Source organism: Scophthalmus maximus, chromosome 3 (assembly GCF_022379125.1).
Source record: "Scophthalmus maximus strain ysfricsl-2021 chromosome 3, ASM2237912v1, whole genome shotgun sequence".
NCBI lineage: Eukaryota > Metazoa > Chordata > Actinopteri > Pleuronectiformes > Scophthalmidae > Scophthalmus > Scophthalmus maximus.
In genome coordinates this window covers 20,520,305-20,541,434 of record NC_061517.1, presented here as the reverse complement: position 1 = coordinate 20,541,434, position 21,130 = coordinate 20,520,305, and the positions used below count along the sequence as shown (strand labels likewise).

General features: G+C 43.2%; 1 long non-coding RNA gene across 1 annotated transcript in view; it reads right to left on the bottom strand.

Annotated features, from left to right (window-relative positions):
- LOC118316897 overlaps window positions 1-21,130 on the bottom strand; it is a 94,736-nt gene that overhangs the window by 47,463 nt on the left and 26,143 nt on the right. Inside the window, exon 3 of the long non-coding RNA XR_004795284.2 lies at window positions 3,939-4,106. This is a non-coding gene — a long non-coding RNA (uncharacterized LOC118316897). The remainder of the gene's footprint in view (window positions 1-3,938; window positions 4,107-21,130) is intronic.

The following is a 21,130-nucleotide window of genomic DNA, read 5'->3' as shown; positions in this document are numbered from 1 at the left end:
GAGCCTAACAATTTGAATATTTTATATCCTATGTCCCTATGCACAAAGCAGGATATGTGAACAGTTTGTTTTGTTAGTTAGTTTGTTGTGGACCCTGAGCCCGGAGGCCTGGGGTGTACAGTATTCCAGAAAGCAGATTTTACTAAAACTCTGAGTTTGTTAACCCTCCCTTTTCCTGAAGCTGATCTAGTGGTCAAAAAGTTTGGCGTCCTTTCCTTGTCACCGATCGATATGGAAGCCCAATTAATTCAGTAGCCTCGCGTCGTGAGAGGATTTAGAGACCTCGTATAGATGCTTTCATTCCCCGATGACTACAGCACTTGACCATTTTTCAAGTACATAACATATTCACATAACTGAACAATATTCTCCGGCCTTATTTCCAGCATTTTGATATCTCGGACAAGCAAATTATTTGCTTTGCTCTTTCATATTTTCTTTGTTTAACATGTGGAATCTGATTAAAACCATATGCTTTACCTATCTTCACTATGTTCTTATAATCAATTTCCTGCTGCAGCCACGTTATGTTTGTGCCTGTGGGATTGCACCAAAATTCAAAATAATTATATCACATATAGCATTGCACATTTTTCAGGCCACACCGGCCACCGGACAGTGTCACTAACCATTAAACCTACGTGCTACAAATCAAACGACAAAGAAAATATCAAAATGTTGTAACTCATTCAGTCTTACGTGTTGACTCGGGCAGTAATTGCCTGCCATGCCAACTGTCTCCTTTGCAGCTGCTCCGCTTTCTCAGAATTAGCTTATTTACTCCATAAGCACGAAGTAGTATCTCCAACTCTAACGGCGTGACGTAGGAGGACCTTGTTTTCACCTCAGTTGCCATGGTGATAGTATGTAGTAGTAAAGTGGTCAGCCACGAGTGTAACTCAGTGTGGAAATAATCAGATTTGAACTTATTAACTCAGAACAGCTGTTCTTGATCCAAAAACTCAGAGTTTCCCATCTCAGAGTAGATCAACTCAGAGTTCAGGTTTAGGTTCAGAGTTTGTTCAACCTGATTCCTGGAATACGGACTTCGTTTTATGAAGCTGGTTCTCTGAACGACTAACCTGCTCTGGCGCAGGTTAAGTTCAAGATAAGAGATCAAAACCTGTCACCGGCCCAACAACTGACCAATCAGATCACTGGAAAACCAGTTTCATCATTCTACAGGGCCGGGACAAAAGGGTAACGTGCCAAATAATAAAGCGCAGTAGATATTTATAGATGAGTGGAATCATGTTGCTGTTCCAGACTTTTCATGTATCCACTCTGCTTCTCAATAAAAGAGAGAGAGAGAGAAAGAGAGAGAGAGAGAGAGAGAGAGAGAGAGGAATGACCTGAACGACCTGAGTGTAAGGCAGAAAAAAAGATTTAAAGAACAAGGCACTCCAAGCGATGTCTCCTCAGACATTATCAAACGCTGCCTTAAACGGTACCAGGCATATTAAACGAGGTGCAGAGGATTCTGGGTAAAATCATAAGTTCAGCGGCTGCCGACGGTGAACATCTGAACCCTGTCAGAGGAGGTGAAGGAGAGCCGGGCGAGGCCGCTCCAGTCCAGTGCCAGTCTGTCAAGTCGGTGAATAATGGTGAACGACATCGCTAACCTCCCCCAATCCGTCCTCACATTTTATTGTTTCTCTCACGAAAAGGTGCACATGCCCCGAGTTTGTCATTTCCCTACTTAAGACAATATGTCTTCTTGACTCTCTGCAGCTTTCATGTATTTTCCTACCAAGGGGAACAGGGTTTTTCTTTCTTCTTGTTTTTCTGTGTAAGAATTTCAAAGGGGAACGGGTCTGGTTATTTCTTTGCCCAACAGCATATGATCTCCATAATATACAGTATTTTTGAATGGGCTGACAGGGCGACTGATTGATACCATTGACTGAGGTTAAAAAGAAAGAAAAAAGCTCAAATTTTAATGCATTTTAAAACTTAAAGAGGAAAATTCAGAGGATGGGCCCAGTCATAAGAATATGTCCCACAGTTGTTGAGAAATTTCGCCAAGTCAGTAGGCTTCATCCTCTGGGGACCATGAATGTCAGAACTAAAATTCCACCATGACAATCCATCCAACAGTCAAATCCCGTCAGACGGGACCAAACAGACTGACTGAAAGACTGACATTATCATCCCCCGGAGCGACACTGCTACCTCGAATAAATATGACGGACCCAACCAATTGACTGAACAGAGGAGAGTGCAACTGAAATTGTGAAAACCCAATGGGGCCATCACTGAATACATTTCGGAAGCCTGTCCACCCCCCCCCGTCCCCCCCCCCCGTCCCCGTTCAAACGAGGTACATCTCAGATGACAAGAAATCGCATGACAGGTCGACCTCAAGTCAAGGTAACACTTGTGGTCAGATGAAAACTTAAGAAAAGCATCACCACCACTATCAGTAAGCTTGGGGCCTTAAACACTAATGTTATTGTGAGCCAGCACTGGCTTCCTCTGACATTCAGACCGATTCATAGGACAATCGAAATGTCGCAAATCTATGGCTTTAACATTTACTTAAGTCTGACGTGCGACGGGTTTTCCGAACAACTACATTTGCACATACACCTCGCTTCTCCTCACATGTGAACCCCTGTCTGGAGGAGAAAGCAAGCATAACTGGTACAAAACTTATCTGCATAAAATCCTAGCCTGTGCATTTACTAAAAAAATCGTTTAGGACAATGGGGACTCAGGGCCCCGTTCCGCAAGAGGAGCACTTTCCCTTTGGGTATTCTAATTATGCTGGTATTACCCATGTCATTTTTATCAAAGTAGAACTACATGAGTAAATGATTGGAGAACTTCTTTCACCACTGCCCAAAATAGAGCGCAACAGTCACTGCCCATTTTAAAATCCTTATCTCTATATAAGGATTTATAAGTTTTAAGCCTGGAACCTCAGCCAATAAGCTATGAGATGAATCGTCACCATTAAACGTTTTATTCGGAGCAAAACATTAATTGATAATGGAAAAAAAAGCAAATGTACTAGACCGTGTACATAATTATTTTAAGCATGAAGGAACTACTCCCATAAGCAATTGCGAATGCATTTCCAACGACTTCCAACCGACAGTTTAGAGTTCAGAGGTGGCAGCGGCTACCAGTAACTCATGCTGCGTTCCATTACATCTCGGAAATCGGTACGCGGAGCACAGAAGTTTGGGTATGGTGGGGTTCCTCTGAGTCAGAATTCCGACTCGAGAAGGCGTTGGAGTTGCAACCTCCGAGTCAGAGGTCTGTAATTTCGAGTTCTGGGGTATAATGAAACAACAATCCAACGCCCGAGCTTCGAGTTTAATGGAACGCAGCATCACTAGCCGACATGAACTTCACTGATTTAGTAAGCGGTTCCATGGTAACTGCGATCTCCACTAATCATAGACGTTGATGCTACACTTTAGGATTGTGGGTAGTGTAGTATTTCTCAATTAAAACAAGGTTGATTTCATACAGACGTGTAGCTTCTACAGGTGCATTTACCATCGTTTCACAACCTCATAGCTTGTAGTAAGTCTACCTTGGATGGTGACGATATTATGGCGAATAATCAAAATGTCAATGGAGAATATGAATGGGATTTTCACTTGCAGAACACCACTGTCTCAAATTGTAAATGGCTAGAATGCAATTGTGTTGGTTCCTCGTAGTAATTGCTACTCTACAGTCAACTAAAAGTATTATGGTTTCTTCCAGGAGTAAAGATAGGTTATCACTGTGTTCACATTCTCTTCTTCACAATCCTCTCTTGAGAAATTACGGAGGATTATTGATATTAGTGCAGAGCACCAACAGCATAGGATTTCATCAATGTCAGTGTACAGATAAAATTCCCATGATGCCCATTCTAAGGTTTAGGTGTTCAGTTCAGTGAGGCCACACTGTAAGAAAAAGACATTTGCTCTATCTCTTACCCGGTAGAGACAATACTTTAGTCTTCAATCCGTCGTCTACTCCGCTGCGTCTCTCCTTTTTGTCCGCCTTCGCCTTACTTCTGGTTCCTCTGTCACCCACGCAGAGGCAGGTAGCTGTGACTCAGAGGCTGGGTGAGATGTGTCGGCGGTGTCGACAGGCAGCAGAAGCTGAATGACGGAGGACAACAGGCACATGTTCAGGATTGTATATCCCCCCCCCCACACACACACACAAACACTTACTTCACACCTTGAATTGACTGCATTATTTCCTTCTTTTCTTCCACCTATTCATTGGTTCTCATTGAGTTTATGCTGTTTTGTATTTTGTCTCCAGTTTTGGTCCAAAGCGTTCACTGCTGCTGTGCCTCAGCACGACACCCCCCTTTTAGGATTCTTCATTATCTGAAACGCATTCTCTTACACATTTCATCTTGACTCTAGAGCCAGATCTAACAAGTAAAATATTTTTCACATCTTTTGGAAGAGTTTTATGCATACACATTGTTTTTCTTTCCGAACCTGCCTTAAACAGAGGGAACAGCAGGGGCAGCCAGGTGAATACACCAATGGTTCTGTTGCCATGGAATCGCAGGTAGCAACTCATGTTGCAAGGTTTTATTAAAGCAATAAGCCCCGAGAGGCCGTGGTTTACAGTGATTTTTGAGCAGCCTCTTGGCTTTTATAAAACGGTTGATACATATTCCTGGAAAAGTGTCATAAAATAAACACATGGCGACAGAAAAAAAAATAATTGACATCAAAGCATTCTGACCCCAAGAAATGTAGTTCTTATGTGACATTTTGCATAATGGTCGCCCAGCGACACAGAAGCAACACCAACGAAGGTGGAATCATGCTTACTCATTGGGGTTATTATTCACATTTGTAAGGAACGATTCACACGTGATTTGAGTTTTTGTCCGGCGGTGCTTCTACGGATGAACCCTGTTTCACGGTAAACCACAGTGAAATTCCCGATGGCTAGTTTTACCGCTTCAAGTTTGAATTATAAATAAAACCGCGCTGTTGATAACCACGGTCGATTAGCACAAAAAATACCGTCCAGCTCAGTTAACAACAGTCTCCCAGACGCAAGAGCAGCACCCAAAGTGGGGTTGTTGTGGATCCGAGTGGCACTTGGGAGCCATTCTTTTTATGTTGCTATCATGCTCTGAGAATCAGTCAGTCGCGAGAGCTATGTGTTGTCGGGGTTAGGCGACGTGCAGAAGTTTCCACTTTTGCGCGTCTAGAGAGAGTAGATGGTCGAGCGAGCTATAGAGTGAATGCGGAGTGAGGACAGATAATTGAATCAAGGAAATAAAAGTCTTTTGTTTTATTCTAAAATCTGATTGTTTCGTGGCCGTTATGTCGTAAAGCAGAAACAAACAGAGGCACATCTCTGCACAAGATAAGATTTTTGTGTCTGCAATGCAGCCGCAGTAAGGTTTATATTTTAAACAAACCGTTATAATACTGATAACCGTGATCATTTTTGGTTACTATAACCATGATGTTAAATTTCCATACCATTACATCTCTAGGTGCTTCGCAAGCACTGGTTAGTTTAGATTTTCTCAGTGGCGGCTTATTTAATTCAATTCAATTCAATTTTATTTGTATAGCGCCACATCACAACATACATTGTCTCGAGGCACTTTACATAGTGAGGTCAATATTACAATATTACAGGGAAAACCCAGCAAACCCCACAATGAGCAAGCACTTGGCGACTGCGGATGAGAAAAAAATTCAAAAAGACGGCAAAGGCAGCTGTGAAGTCAAATATATATCATCCAGAACAATCTGTTCTTCAATACAAAGGGCAATGTTCATTGCTGTTGGCCTTGAGGAGACTATTCCGGTGTCATCTTCTACAAATGGTCAGTATTCCATCCTCAGCTCCTTTAGCACACATTTCTTCTGTATCCAGACGTGTCTTCATGAAACCGTCTGGAGAAGATCATCTTTACAGATCTGTGGCAACACAGAGCCGAGGGAGTTCACCATGCAGTTTTAAAATTGGTGCCCAGATCTTTCTCGGCACACCAAGTCTGAAAACGATTGGACCACAGTATCTGTTTAGCATAGGGCCGTGTAGTAATACCTGATATTGTTACATATCTAAAATGATACGCATGTAACACAGGTTAGCGTGAAGGGTAATTGAAAAGCAAACTGTATAGTGGTAGGGAAAATACCATGTTCACCACAGCGAGGTGCACCAAACATTCCTGTCCTGGAGTAGGATATTTCTGTGCGCTTCTCTGCAATTTGAAAGTCAAACGAATCCTGGCAAGCCTGATTTGTTATGTCACAAATACAGAAAACGAATCGCTGTCGAATATGCAAATAAAGGCAAAGAAACTTGAAACTTCCAGTGCACGCAATGCAGCGCATCGATGAGAGGATGGCAATTGTGTCAGTAGACAGTTAGCATCAGCATTAGGAATTCTTCCACCGGTCAACCTAGTGCGAGCAGCTGTGGTGGGCGGGGCCTGTGTTATTTGCATATCATGAATATTTATAGTCTCAGAATTCCTCAATAAGGGAGAGAGAGTGGATGGTGTCCAGACCAATTTCAGAGGGTTTTTTTTTAACTTATTTGGGGGGGTAAACAATGTTAGACAAAATATTAGGCATAGGAGATTTTTAGATATAGGAGATTTTTATATACTTTAAAAAGTGACGGGGGGGGGGGTCTTCAAGTGCTTTTTGCTGCTGTTGAGTTGCACATACTGTGGGTGTTTGTCAGTACATCGTGTGTTGAGGTAAAACATCTCTGTTCTCAATTGAAAACTTGAACTATGAAGTTGAAGTTCATCCCCTCGTGTCTAGCACTTTGTATGGATAGCTTAAGAATGCATAACATGCACGTAAATACCGTTATAGCCACACTGTTGCGTTTGCGGAGAAGCAGAATTTAAATCCACTACAGCTCTCATTCGCCAAGATCAAGCATCATTCATCAAGTAACTTTTTTGTCCGAATGCAGCACTCATTTTGGTCACTATAAATTCCAACGCTGCAGGCTTGAACTATTGATCTTTTGTTTATTAAAGCTCGTCTTGAGACGGCACTAAGTTCTGCCGGCAGCAAATAAAACTTCCTCTATTGTGCTCCAGCCTCCCGTTTGTTGGAATTTGCCGTTGCGTGTATAACCAAGCATTACTTGAGTAAAGGGGATTTGAGACACGCTTGACCAGATGAACAGAAGAAAACTCTCTTGTTCTTCTTCCTGTGTATAATTGCCCGTGTTGATGTAGTGACCTTTTCAGACAAGTATAACAGTGCGCTATTATTTCTCATCTAAATTACAGATATTATATGGCTATGAAAATGATATGGGCAGCAAAGAAAATTACAATAAATAACTTTGCGTCTGCAATTTTCATCGCGTTTTAACAAACCCTAATTACAGCTCATGTGTGCTTTGATTACTGCTGTGAAAAATACACCATGTCCATGATTTATCAGTTTATTCAGGTACCTAATATAAAGGTTGATAAAAAGTGTGGAAGTGATGTAAGGCAGCAGTCTCTTTGGTAACCAAGAGAAAAAAAACAAACGTATTGTAATATTAGAATTCATGACTTTGTTGTGATTTTGAATATTGTTGTCCTGTTAATCAGACATTGGTGTTTGTTGGGTGACAAGGATGTTTGCCACAGACGCTTAAAAAGTAATTTTCACTATTTTCTTCAAAGCTCCTACACGTACGTCATCTGAGGACTGTGTGAGCGTGTGCAGGTTGTGGTTGACTGACAGCTGCGTGTCCCTCTGATTAGTTTTGCAGCATCTGTTTGGGTGGAAGAGATCATATCAATGTCAAAATCAATATTTTTGTTGGTTCATGAAGTCGGGTGACCTTCAGCACAGCTCTGTCCGACCACGACCTGAGCAATATAAATTCTAATGGTGGGAATAAGCACATAGACCTGTGTGGCCGTGCAACCTGTATATGTGTTTGCATTGGATTGCATTATACAGAGATTTTTTTTTTCACTTCCTCATTGGGACAAATTATAGAAACACCTGTCAGGATGATGCAACAGAATTCAACAGCAGCTCAAACTGCAGCCCTCCAAACTGACCATCAGGTTGGTTCAACTCGTCTCTGGAACAGTCACAACACTAACTGCACATCATAACCTTCAAACCCTCTAATGATTCCCATTCCAATTATTTTTAATATTCAAAATAAATTTTAAATATATGCAATGTTGAATCTTTTACGAATTACATTTTTAATGAAATTCATTTTTATTAAAATTAACAGTTCACCTTTTATGAGAGTTGCAATTTCTATATCAGTAGGATATGTCATAGAGACGTGAAAACATCATCTGAAGGGCAGTTTTTTTTTTGGTGCACATTCTCTCTCTCTCTCTCTTTGTGTATGTATGTGTCTCCCGCTCGCTCTCTCTTTCTCAGAACCAGGGTAAGGAAAACCACGTTTGTGGGAGCCATATTCTATATGTGATTTGTGTATTTTCTTGTGTACACCCCTCCTGAGCAGTAGGGGGCCGGAGAACGTTAAAAGTTTATGCCGGCGATCAAAGGCGATGCTGCTTTCTGTGCGTCATTTACAGTGACAGTCATTTTCTGTATGAAAAAGTATTGGGGAGTGAGGGACACAAAATAAATGCATTATGTTCTAAATCCTCAGCAAAGGTTGGATTACTCTTCATCTCCAGTACACGTCTCAACAAAGCTCAATCAGCAATCAGCAGTGAATTAAGCTGCGGCCCTGGGTATAACCCTAACCCACCTTTAAGAAATGACTACAAATACACTGAATAATATTAATATTTTTATTCAAATTATATTCCCGTAATATTCGTTACCTAGACTAGATGCTCTTAGTTTTACCGAGCTGTATGTGATCAACTGACGACTACTTGTACGGTATAAAACCTGGGCATTGATTCTAATTGGGGTTGTTTTTGGATTTCAGCATCGTCTCAGCCGTGGGTCATCAGGATAGACGTCATGGCCGAAATGGTCATGAAACGGGAAGCTCCATAAGTAACTCTCAATCTCATCGACAGGTCAATTTGAGGATTTTGATCTCAGGTTTCCTGCCAGCGATTGTGAGATGTTGATAATATGGGCCCAGAACTGCACGAGAGAGTAATATTAAAATACTGTGACGGGCTCTAATAATCTAAAAATTCCGCTGAGTATTTCTCCATCGCTGCTCGTTCTCCGTGACTCCTTTTTCTCTCTCCTTCACCTCCCCTTCCTGCCATCCTTCCATCCATCCATCTCTTTCCCCCCTTTCCCCTCTCACAGTCTCACAGTATTTCCAGTCTAATCCAGCCTTTACGTATGGCTCGTTAATAAGGTGAGGTAAAGATATTGGATTAAAAAGAGATTAAAGATGATTAATGTTGCATAATGAGGACTAATCTGGTGCTCCTCTGTTCCACTCTGTGTTTTTAATGTGTGTTTTTGCTCTGCCCCTCCTCGCCGGCTGAGTCGTCTGCCTCCTGGTGCAGCTGCTGAAATATACATGAAATGTTGGTTTACTGAAATTAAGGGCATCTGTTGGAAAAGAGATGCAGGAGCTGTTTAAATAAGAAGGTTTGTGTCTCTTGAATCCAGAGGGGGGGAATTATTAGCACTTGTCAGACAAACCATTACACACACAAACACACACTCTAAAGCCTGAGAGAGCCTCAGTGTTAAGAGTCCTTAAACAGCTACTCACAAACAAATAAAACACATCGCCGTGGCACAATGTGATGCTGAAGTGCTTAAAGACACACACACACACACACACACACACACACACACACACAATGCCCTTGAATGGTGCAAGGAGAGGGGGAAGGTCATAGACAATCATCCCAGGGTCCTCTGAGGCCTCTCAGCATCCGGGACGCCACCTTTGGGAGTCCCACTCCTTCACCGCTGCTCGCTCTTCCACCCCCCACTTTTCTTTTCAAAGATCCCCAACAATGAACAGCCAAGGAAGCCGCATCTTTGGCCCTCTTAGTCGTGGAGTTGGGGTGGTATGTTGATTCAGGTGTAGAATTTCAGTATGTAAGTACGACGGCATGAGTAACAATTGACCCACGGGTGGATTGGGACCTTTTTTATCCCCCGTTGAATTAAAGGAGGCAGCACGCCATTCTAAAGCAAAACAGGTTTCGTAAAAATCTGGGATTTATTTCCCCACGGTCCGTTAACTGTCGGCTCTGTGTGCGAGCCGAAAAGAAATATCCAGGTTTTTGGCTCAGCCCTGGCTCTGTAAATCGAAAACAAAAAAAATGGTGCAGGCCGCACCTCACAACACTGCAGGTGCAGTTTGTAAACATCACTCGTCGACACCGTAAGAGACGTGCCGGCGGGTGGCACTCCAACTCCACGGTTTTGGCCTAGTGGTTAGCGCGTCGGTCTCCTATACCCGAGCTTGGGGATTCGCGGCCCGGCCAAAGCAGTAAAATCACAAAAACAACAAAAACAGACATGCTCCAACCAAAATCACTTACTGCCCCTTTAAGAAACCTCAATCCATGCCATGACTTTGTAGTAGTATTGAGTATTTTTAATTTTCATCATGTCGCACATGAACTTTTTCCTGACAAGTGACAACCTGTCAGTCCACTCTACTGCATATCATATCTAATAATATTCTCTAATAATATTCAGATTTATTGTAATAGTATTCTCTGATAGTCTTTTCTAGTAATATTGGAGACATTTTTTTTTTCTATCGTCACACAACATATATACATTGTCATATCACACCGCTCTCATCAATCATGAAACAGTGCTAGTTCCTCTTGCTGAGTCACAGAACTCTCCACAGTGACTCAAATATGCTGCAGTGAAACTTAGTGGAACTACATGGGTTGACATCTGCAGTATAATTCACTCAAGTACTGAGCTTAAATGGAAATTCAAGGTACTTTCTCAAGCTTTTCCCTTTATTAATTTCAGAGGTACAGTAAGTCTAGTTGTATTTTTTACCCACAATACATTTATTGAACTTACTTTTCAGATTTACATTTTTTATATTTGTTTATTACTGATATGTCCTCCACCACTGGGCATACGAGAGAATTTTTTTTTGTTGCCAGGGTGCATTGTGGCAAAAGTTGAAACAGGTTCAACCCTATGGTGACCAATGCTGCATTAATGTAATGGTTCCATCAAAATTGAAGTCTGCCTGTGAATTTGGGGTGCACACACTGGACAACATGGTAAAGTTTGCTACTGTTGTGTTTAACAGTCCTGGTGCACTGTCTGCTGTAACTTTCCAAAAACAACTTTACTTGAACAATTAGTCAGTTATCCGCCCCAAAAAACATGGACCAGAATAAAATGTCCTTTTTTTTTGCCTCTTGCTGCACTCTGCCTGGATATCTTCACCTTTCTGCACTCCTTCCTGGATTAACAAGTGTTACCGTTATTCAGTAAACACATACAGGGGGAAAAATATGTTTACCAAAAAAAAAAGAAAAAACATTTTCATCTATATGAACATTTGGTTGTATACCGCTACAGCATATGAAGAAAAGACTGTTGTTAATGTGCATGTTTCCAAAGTTAAATCTCAGAACAGTATAGGAACAGAGTCGAGCTTGACAAGCACACTTGTCTGTCCGGTATCTAGCTATGGCCAGTCGCCCACCAAAGATCCCAGGATTATCCGCAGCACACAAGCACAAAAGGAGTCCAAAAAGGCTGCTCTCCACTTTGCTTGACAAGCCCCGCCAGGCCTTGTCGAGGGGACCCGGGCCAAAAGAAAACAATCGATACAACCATTGGTAGTCAGCCAAGCTTCCAGAGACAATAGCCTGCTGCAGTAAATTACAAGATGAATGCCACATCACATCCGTTATGGTACAGAACACTGTTCTGCGACGGACAGAAGAGATATCGCTTTGACTCTCTTTGTAGCTTAAACTGGTACGGCTCTGTGACCCACTGTCTCCATTTCAGACAAGTATTAACAACTTGCCTTTCGACACACAACACGTCATGAGATCTGAGTTTCTTTGACACATACTCTGACCTTTAAAGATGCAGTAACTGATTTTAAAGGCAAACACGTTTTGTGAAAATGAGCAAATATTTCCTCACGGTCCGCTAGCTGTTGGTACCGGTGTGTGCGCTGGGGGAAAAAATCCGGGTTTTCGGCACATTCTTGGCTCTCTAAATCGAAAAACAAATAAATGGTGCGGATCGCACCACACAACACTTTGTGCACTCCAGTGTTAATTTAGTTAACGAAAACTATGACGAAAAAATGTTCGTCAACGACCTTTTTTCCATGACTAAGACGAGACGTTGACGAACTAAAAATAGATCTCTGATGATAACAATTATGACAAAATGTATGATTTGTTTTCGTTGACGAGACGGGACGAAAATGTTGGGTGTTAAGATAAAATGATATTTCTCCCCAGCGTGCATCTATTCCAGCCGTGGCGAAAACCGCGGCTCACAAGCGGCATGCGGCTCTTCGGCTGCTCCTGTGTGTGTTTAATCCTGTTACCAGACTAGCTGTCAGACTGCAGCCTTGCTTTGCTCACGTAGTACGTTCACACGCGCGGATAACAAACTGTTTCAGTGGATCTCGACTCACAGAACCCTAAACCGGAGACTCTGTTGTCGTGAACACACCGTTGTCGTGAACACACCGTTGTCGTGAACACACCGTTGTCGCGGTTGACAACATATTTATGTTTTTACTGCTGCTGCTCCACAGCGCTGAGCAGCTGTTGATTCAGCATGTATCAACAGTGAATGTAAAAAGTTAGAAAAATTTGCTTCATTTCTTTGAAGAAGAGGAAGACTAAGGTAATGAATCCAGATATTACATAAGTGAAATGAGTGACATGTTAATTTATGAATTTCAACACTTGATACAACCTATCACCTTGATTTCAATTTCCGATACTTGTATTAGCCTAATTTAATTTATTTTAAGGAGAGACAACATTTTGACTAAAATTGATTAAAATGTAATGACTTTTCGGCAACTAAAACATTTAAACTTTTCGGGGACTAAAACTAGACTAAAACTATTAAGGATAAACATGACTAAAATGTGACTAAAACTAATAAGCATTAAGACTAAGACTAGTAAAAAATCTGTAAAAATCACTAGTCGACACCATAAGACATCTGCTAGCGGGTGACGCTGCAACTCTGCGGTTTTGGCTTAGTTGTTAGTGCGCCGGTCTCACGTATCGCCTACTGCCCCTTTAACTCTACTGACTTTACTCCTTTTATTTACTCAAAAATTAGTTTTGGGGGAATTATCAAAATGAACGTAGCCAAACCGCTGCCACTCTACTGACGTTGGGTCCTTTTTGGAGATTGTTTAAATGCTTTAAACAATTTTTTCAAATACATCACTCATAAAAAAGGGGGGATAAATGTCATAAAATCTCTACAATTCACTTGGCAAATAGCTCATGGACATCGCTCACAGTATAAAATCAATAGAGCTCCTAGTCTAATGATGGCTGCCTTTGATTTAACTACTTCTAGACGGTTTCAGTTTCCTACACAGACGCTTTTTAAGCCAACATGTGGAGAAGAAACACAAAAATCAATCAGATGAAATTATCAGTCGTGTCCAATCACTTCTGTTGAGGAAAAAAATCCGCCGTTCACTCTCGCTGCTGCTGGACAGCCGAGGAAAGCTGGAGAGTGTCAGACACCACCGAAAAAACCTTCTGCCTCGTATCAAAAGTGGATCAGCCTTTTGTGGCAGCGATGAATACGTCGGTATTTCAGAGGGAAGAAGTTCTTGGGAGGCGAGAAAAAAGTGTGGCTCCAGTAATGAGACCCATTGACTATGCTGTGTTGAAGGCTGTTTAGAAAAAAAGGAAAATGTGACAGAATGTTGTGGCCACACTTTCTTTTCTTTGAAAAGAGGGCGAAGGCACACGTTTAGTGCGATGATTTCAAATGATGGTTTTGATCAATGGAGAGACACTTTTTTGCTTCTTTCAAGGACTGTTCCGCCGTTTGCTGGAGGCAGAGCTCGCTCTCGACAACTTTGAAAAATGTACTTGTCTTTCTTCATCGTATAATTGAGCTTTCGCCGCAACCCTTTTCCCTTTTCATTCCTCCGCCTCTACCTTCTCTGCCCTACCATCCTCCTGCTTGTCTTTTTTTCTCCCTCGTCCACCTCTGCTTCTCACTCCCCTAGTCCCAATTCCCCATTTTCCCTTCCGATCACAGACTCCCCGGGGATTTGAGGCCCTCTCAAGCCGTCCTCCCCTCCCCTTGAGGGACACACAAAAGCAGATCCACTGTAGGTTCATACTTGCACACAATCACCAATCTTCTCTGCCTCATCTCTTTATCCCCCGTCCCCATCACCATTCCAGTCCCAGATGTGCCCCATCCCATGAGAGAATCCCCCCTCTGCCCCAAAATAATAAAATAAAATCCCGCCCGCCTTAATCTTCAGCCCCTTTTTCTGAAGAGGGGGGAGACGAGCTGATGAATGTGGCGGGCAGACGTGGATGAGAGGAGAGCAATTAAAATCGTCTCTGCTCTCCTTTTCCCTCAGGATCCAGAGGGAAAACAGAGGGAGACAGAGATTGTGTCTGGTGTTGAAGGGAAAAAAATGGCTTATCTCAATCAAAGAAACCTATTTTGAAGGCTGAATGAAGACAAAAGATTCACTGGCTTTTTATGGGACCAGTCACATGCAGATTCAAGGACATTTAGCTCTACTGAGGACGAAACATGAAACACTGGTACGGACAAAAACAGAGCACGAATTGGAAAATAAGAAGAAGACAACTGGGGCAAAATTGTTGGGTAGCGAATAATCAATCAATACTTTTTGGCCCCCCAAAACACTGTCCCCTTATTATTATTAAACCTTTAAAGTATGTTTCAGAAATACATACGAACACTCGGTGAAAATGTGACTGAAAATAAGAATCTAATCGGAATCATCATCCTCATGAGCATTGACCCTTGTAAACCCATGAAACAGGGTATTCATTGATGTAAATGCTCTCTCACCACAGCTGATTGACCAAATAAAGTCACTGTGGCTGCTGTGAATGGTTGCTGCTGCAATAAAGAGAAGAAATCAAACCAACCCGAACAATCCCTAAGAGTGTGTCCATGTCAGTGGTTTGTAGGCTGCCGTTTTGAAGCATTGAGTTTTGCATTTTGTCCCAGCGACATGTTGCTTTTTTGAAACCAGAAATAAACATATTTGGATGAGCGAGGGGGTGGGTCCGTCCACCTGCAACCTGCACCCATTGGACTGTACGAGCCTTCAATCACGCTGAATCCACGCCCCAATCAGTGTCGTCTGATGAGAGTCGCGACAACTCCGTTCACTCCAATGGACCATTACTCCATATATGGATAATCTGGCCTTGCTTCTATAGAAACGGACTTATTTTTGCAACCAGTGCAATTCCAGAGTCACTTTTTCGCATTGACGCCCCATTTTTTTAAAGTTTCACAACCAGAGAGACAGAAATCTGGATATATCAACCATAGAGAGAAAGAGAAAATTGCACTTGAAATTTGCATTTGCACTTGCCTCAAGCGATGCTTTACCAGACAAAGTGGTACACAAGGCCACTTAGCAGAGACAAGGTTTACTGAGGAGACTAAAAGACGTGCACGTGTTTGACGGAGACAATGAGACGCAATTCGGGGTGGAAAGTCTTTCAAAACAGCAGGGGGGGGGGGGGGGGGGTTGTGAGTTTCTTTGGCGATCACAGGATGGAGGTCAAGTGCAGATGCTCTGCTGCAGTTAATAGGAAACTGTTAGAAAACGTTTGTCATTAGTCTTTTCAATTCAAAACCCCCATCAAGTTGGGCTCCCAACAGTCACTTGGTGCATCACTTTTAAATGAAAATAGCTTCTATCCAAACATCTCGTGAGATAAACAAACTACTTGTGCTGGAATTTAAATGGGAACTGACATTTTTCTTTCTTTCTTTTTTGTTAAATGAGCAAATTCAGGCATTTCTTGGAGAATGCTTATCTGGCTCCGTCCCATCATCTTCAAACTCTCCAATCAGTGCAATCAGTCCAGACCAGTGCAATCAGCGTGCCCAACAGACAGAGCTCAAATGATTGGTTCAGATTGTCAGTGTCCTACAGAGATTCTATATCTCCCCCCCACCCCTAAAAAAGAAAAAAATCAGGGACTGAGCACTGCTTGATTTTTATCCCACTGGCAGAGGCAGGTTTCTGTGAAGAAGTTACTGAGCCCTGGTTCTTTCGGAGGGTTCTGGGTGTATGCTCTTGTCCACTTTGCATTAAAACTGCCCAATCAATGCGGTGATGCCAGCCACCTTTTCTTGGTGGCTGAGAGTTACTCCGCACTGTGACCAATTAAGTCTCCCTGGCCTTGTTATATAAGCACCAAGTCATGAACTTAAATGGTGGTAAATTAAAATTTCATCCAACTTTTTCGACTCCAGCTTAGGCCTTAACTCTGCCGGGCTTCAGTGGCTGCAGCAGTGAAGTTGCTCACTATGTACTTTTGCAGCAATACTTTCTAAATCAACCATTTAAGAAAAAGGCAGTAAATAGCAATAATAAAGAGACATAAAAAAGACATCTTCCCCTCAATATACAGAGGCTTGAAGTTGTGCACACATCATGTTTTGTGGTAGATTTCATTGTAAATGGATAAAAGTGCCAATGTTTGTACTCCCTGTATTTGGCTACATCCATCTTTCCCTCCCTGTCCCAGCCACTGAGAACCAGAAGCAGTGAAACATTGATTATCATTCTGGGGGAAAAAAAACAACACTGGATACCCTAACCCCAATCACAACTGTCTTGGGCAGCGCTTAACCCAGGACGCAGTGACGAGGAGGAACATTTGTGCATCAGGAGATGCGAACTGTCCCTAAAGTGGCTAATTCCCCGCAAAGTAAATGTCACAAAAAATTAATAAGATGCATGATCGGATGTGTGATTGCATTCAAAGCTTTTTCAAATCTCGCCATTCTCAGCATGTGGGTTGCAGCAAAGGGGATTAAAAAACAGTAACAACCACAAAGTGGAAAGTAGGGGTCGACAGATATGGCTTTTTCTGCGCCAATACCGTTTATTAATAATCTAAGAGACCGATAAACAATATATGAAAACCGATACCTGTCTGCAGCATTCAGAATAACACAAATTGTTAACACAAAACTTTGTTGAAATGCCCTAAAATATATGTTTAATGCACAGAAACTTTCAACATGACCATAACACAAAAAGTGCAGGGAGCTATTAGCAGCATTATTATGACGTTGATGAAACAAACAGGACATTGCTAAAGTCCAGACAGTAGTGACAGCGGCTGCATCAGGGCCAAAGTAGCACATTTTAAAATGAAACGATTTCATCCGCAAATCAGCTTAAAAAATGTCTGATACCGATAATCATGAAAACAGTCAATAAAGACTCCCCTAGTCGAAGGGGAGAAGAATGTTGCCTGCCAATGGGAGGGTCATACCCAAGATCTACATCTGTCAAGTTAGACTGAGGGACAACAGCAACTGCGGCTTTCTGTTATGATCAAACATACTGTATGTCTCCCTACCCCTCTTTAGCTCAATATTTTTTTTAAACATATGTCACTAGAAAAACAAAAATATCAACCTGGTGATGACACTACAGGAAAGGCTGGGATCACAGAAGTCCGTACGGGATTCACCCTCTGGGGATCAGCAGTGGATGTAGCATTGGAGTCAGGACCAAAGTGATGGACCAACGCAGACTAACAGCGACGTGCTGCATCTATGTCTTGGCAAACAGTGGGTGAGTGCAGTGACTTCCTGAAGTCGTGTGATAGCCCTTCGGATTGGCGGGTAATGGAAACTCCAGCAAGTGCTGAGTGAGATTTATCTTCAAACACGGACAGTAAACCCCAGGAACATGTTCCAGGTATTTTTCTTTTTTTTTCCAGAAAAACTGATGAAATAAACCACCAATGGGAGATTGCACTGAGTTACAGAAGCTAGCGACATTTCAGGATTTCAGCTCTGCATGACGCCAGTTGCCCATTTACACCAGAAAGAGTTCTACACACAGCAGCACTAATGCTGGAGGTCCCACTGTTCTGGGGGTGTAAAGGACACCCTGCCCTACACTATGTTGCACGCCGCGCTCTTTCGCCCCTTTGTCTCCCCAACTCCCCCCAACCCCCCCCCCCCCCCCCCCCCCCCCCCCCCCCACCACCCCAAAAAAAACTATGCACCACCCTCCCAGTGGGGGAGCGGTGGCATGTGGTGATGAATAGTCAGATCTGAGGCGGGAGGACGTACAATGTAGGTCGAGCTCCAGGGGTTGTCGTCTACTGGTGCGCGAGTGTGTGTGTGTGCATAGGCACTTGGGGGGGCTTCTGGGTACATGCTGTTCTCCAGTGAGAGGTGGTGTTTGGGCGGGGGGGGGGGGGGGGGGGGGGGGGGGGGGGGGGCAGGGGTGTATATACCTGCTACATAATGATATATGGGGTGTCCATTCCCCCTTACACGCCTGTTCCCGTAGCCTCTGCCTTACACACACACACACACACACACACAAGCACACACGCACAAACACACACACACACACACACACACACACGCACGCACACACACACACACGCACAAGCACACACACTCCGGCGCTGCACCCCCACCCAGAGACAAGGTGCAGTTAATCAGCTCATTTGTTATGGTGCGGTTTAGATTATAGCGGACAAACATATGTGCGATGATGAACCGCACTGCACCAGTAATGACAACCTTGTTCAACAGGACAACAGAGTCCCACATGCACAGCAGCGGGGGCCAAATAAGCGACGGCGGAGGGAACTTCATTGACTTTGGGGGTCAGAGGAAACTGGCTTGCGGTGGTGAACATGAGGCCTGTTTTTAAGTTTTTTTCTTTTTCTTCTGTTTTTTTTAATAATGGCCAGATGCATTTGTTTAGCATGGTCTTAGTTTGGCACAAAGAGGACACTGGTGCTGGACGGGCTCTTGGCAGATACACCGACCCGAGGAAATGAAATCAAATATCGGGACAGAAAAAATTGGATCGGTGCCTCCCTGCTTTTAAGAAAAGTCAAAGAATTTTATGCTGATGCCGTTTCAAAATTTAAAAATAAACAAACATCTGTCACATTTCAGAACTGCGACTCCCTTTTCATCTGCTTCGTGAGCACTTGTTTTACACAACCACAGCTTGTTAAGCCAATATCAAGTTATTATGCATGATCTAAAACAGAAGCTCTCTACTGTATGTTGCCTGTTTATCTTTTGATTGTCGAAAGTCTTAAAATATGGAAATCTTTTGTAAAGAAGCTTCTGTCTGAGACAAACTAGCCCCCCCATCAGTGATACCTGCAGACACCGACTGACGCCGACTCATGTCTGTTCTTTTCTCTCTCCAAACTTCACTCAGGATTTTACTTTACTGTTTCCAGTGAGATGTTGAGCGTATATAGTGACTTTGCTGCTTTTGAAACGACATTGTGTTACATTTTGATTATAAATGAATTCTAATCCTGCTCTGAATTTGATCTTTTTCACCAAATCCTATTTTAAAAAGTCCAAGCATCACGACGCATAACTAATCGGGGGAGGCAGGAACAGCTCCCCCCACTTCATAGCTCTATTTATTGGAATTAAATCTTTTTAAATGTATAATAGGGTGGGGGGTGCTGAGCATGCCTGTTATGTGCACACATTACACAGCAGCACGTGATCCTGTATCCAGGGGAGTTGACAGAGGAAACGTTCCCGCGGAGCAAAGCGTCAACTCTGCAGAGCGACATTCCAACACAGAGCCGGGCCGGATCGTCCCGAGTAGACCTGGACGCTCCTGCGGCGTCTCAGACCAACCAAACATCATCCACTGCTCTCGTCCGTCTCTCCCTTCAAAGCAACACTTTTTGGTCAGACACATTTTACAGCACTTTGTCTTACTTTTAAGAACAACCCCCCCCACCGCCCCATCCCCACTCCTCTGTTCTTCATCTCTCTCTCTTGTCAGTGAAACGCTGTATTGAAAGAGCAGGGAGCCCCCCCCCCCCCCCCCCCCCCCCCCCCCCACTCCCTCCCCACCCCACCACCACGCCCTTTCATCGTCTCTCTCATCTGCCTCTCTTGTGTAACGACCTCAATCTGTCTGTCTCCGTTAGCCATCATCTGCGACAATAATTCTGTAATACACTCAAGTGGGGAAAAGCTTGAAGTGGCGCCGTTCCCTCTTCTCTCTCAGAAAGTTCACTGGGTTTTGTTTTTTTTCACTCAATCCTGCCAAAGTGGAATTCCAAGTAAGGAACGGGAACGGGAAAGTGCGTACATACATATTATATATTGTATATACCTTAGCACCAATCCATGTGTGTGTGCCTGCATGCTGCATCTGCAAAAGCACTCTGGCGACTCGCAGCAACTCTTGGTGTGTCTTTGTGTGTGTGTGTGTGTGTGTGTGTGTGTGTTCACCTCGGTATCTGAGCCTGTCGGCCCCTCGCAGCAGAACAAAGCGAAACAAAAAAAAGCAGAGCAGAGCGGATCGGCGCTATCTTTCCCGAGCAGGCCGCCGCTCTCCGTCTCCGCGCCCCGTTACCTGTTGGTCCTCATATAATTACGGCAGCCACCCTCATCCATCACAGTATTGTTGTGGTGTTCGCGCGGCCCATTCTCTCTGCGGCTCGGCAGCGTTACATAAAGAAACAATAACAGAGTCTAAACAAGCGCCATCCACCAGAGGAGGGGTCTGCGTGATGGGGGGAAACAGAGAGAGAGAGAGGGAGTAGTACACGGTGCAGGAGGAAACACACACACAAACAAAAAAGATTATTATAGTATAGCACAGGTATTTTGTCCAGCTTGAAAGTGTGTAATCACGACTGATATACAGCCAGCTTGACTATGAAATATTGGAAACTCTTGCTCTCTCACTGCAATATATGGAGCCGGGCGAGGTTTGATCACCACAAAGAATTCACTTTTAAATCAGTTTTACCTGTGAAGGGCAGATGAGGGCTGAAAGAGAAGATCCCATAACAATGTGGAAGAAAAATGGGACAGACGAGGGGGGGGGGGGGGGAAGAGAGACAGGGAGGAGAGGGATAACTGAATAAAATGCCTCCCGTTGACTTGACATTCAAACGCTTTGTTTTGATAAGTCCATGGTTTCTTTATCACTTCTTAGTATTTTAATTCAACTTTAACCTTATCAGTTTTTTTTT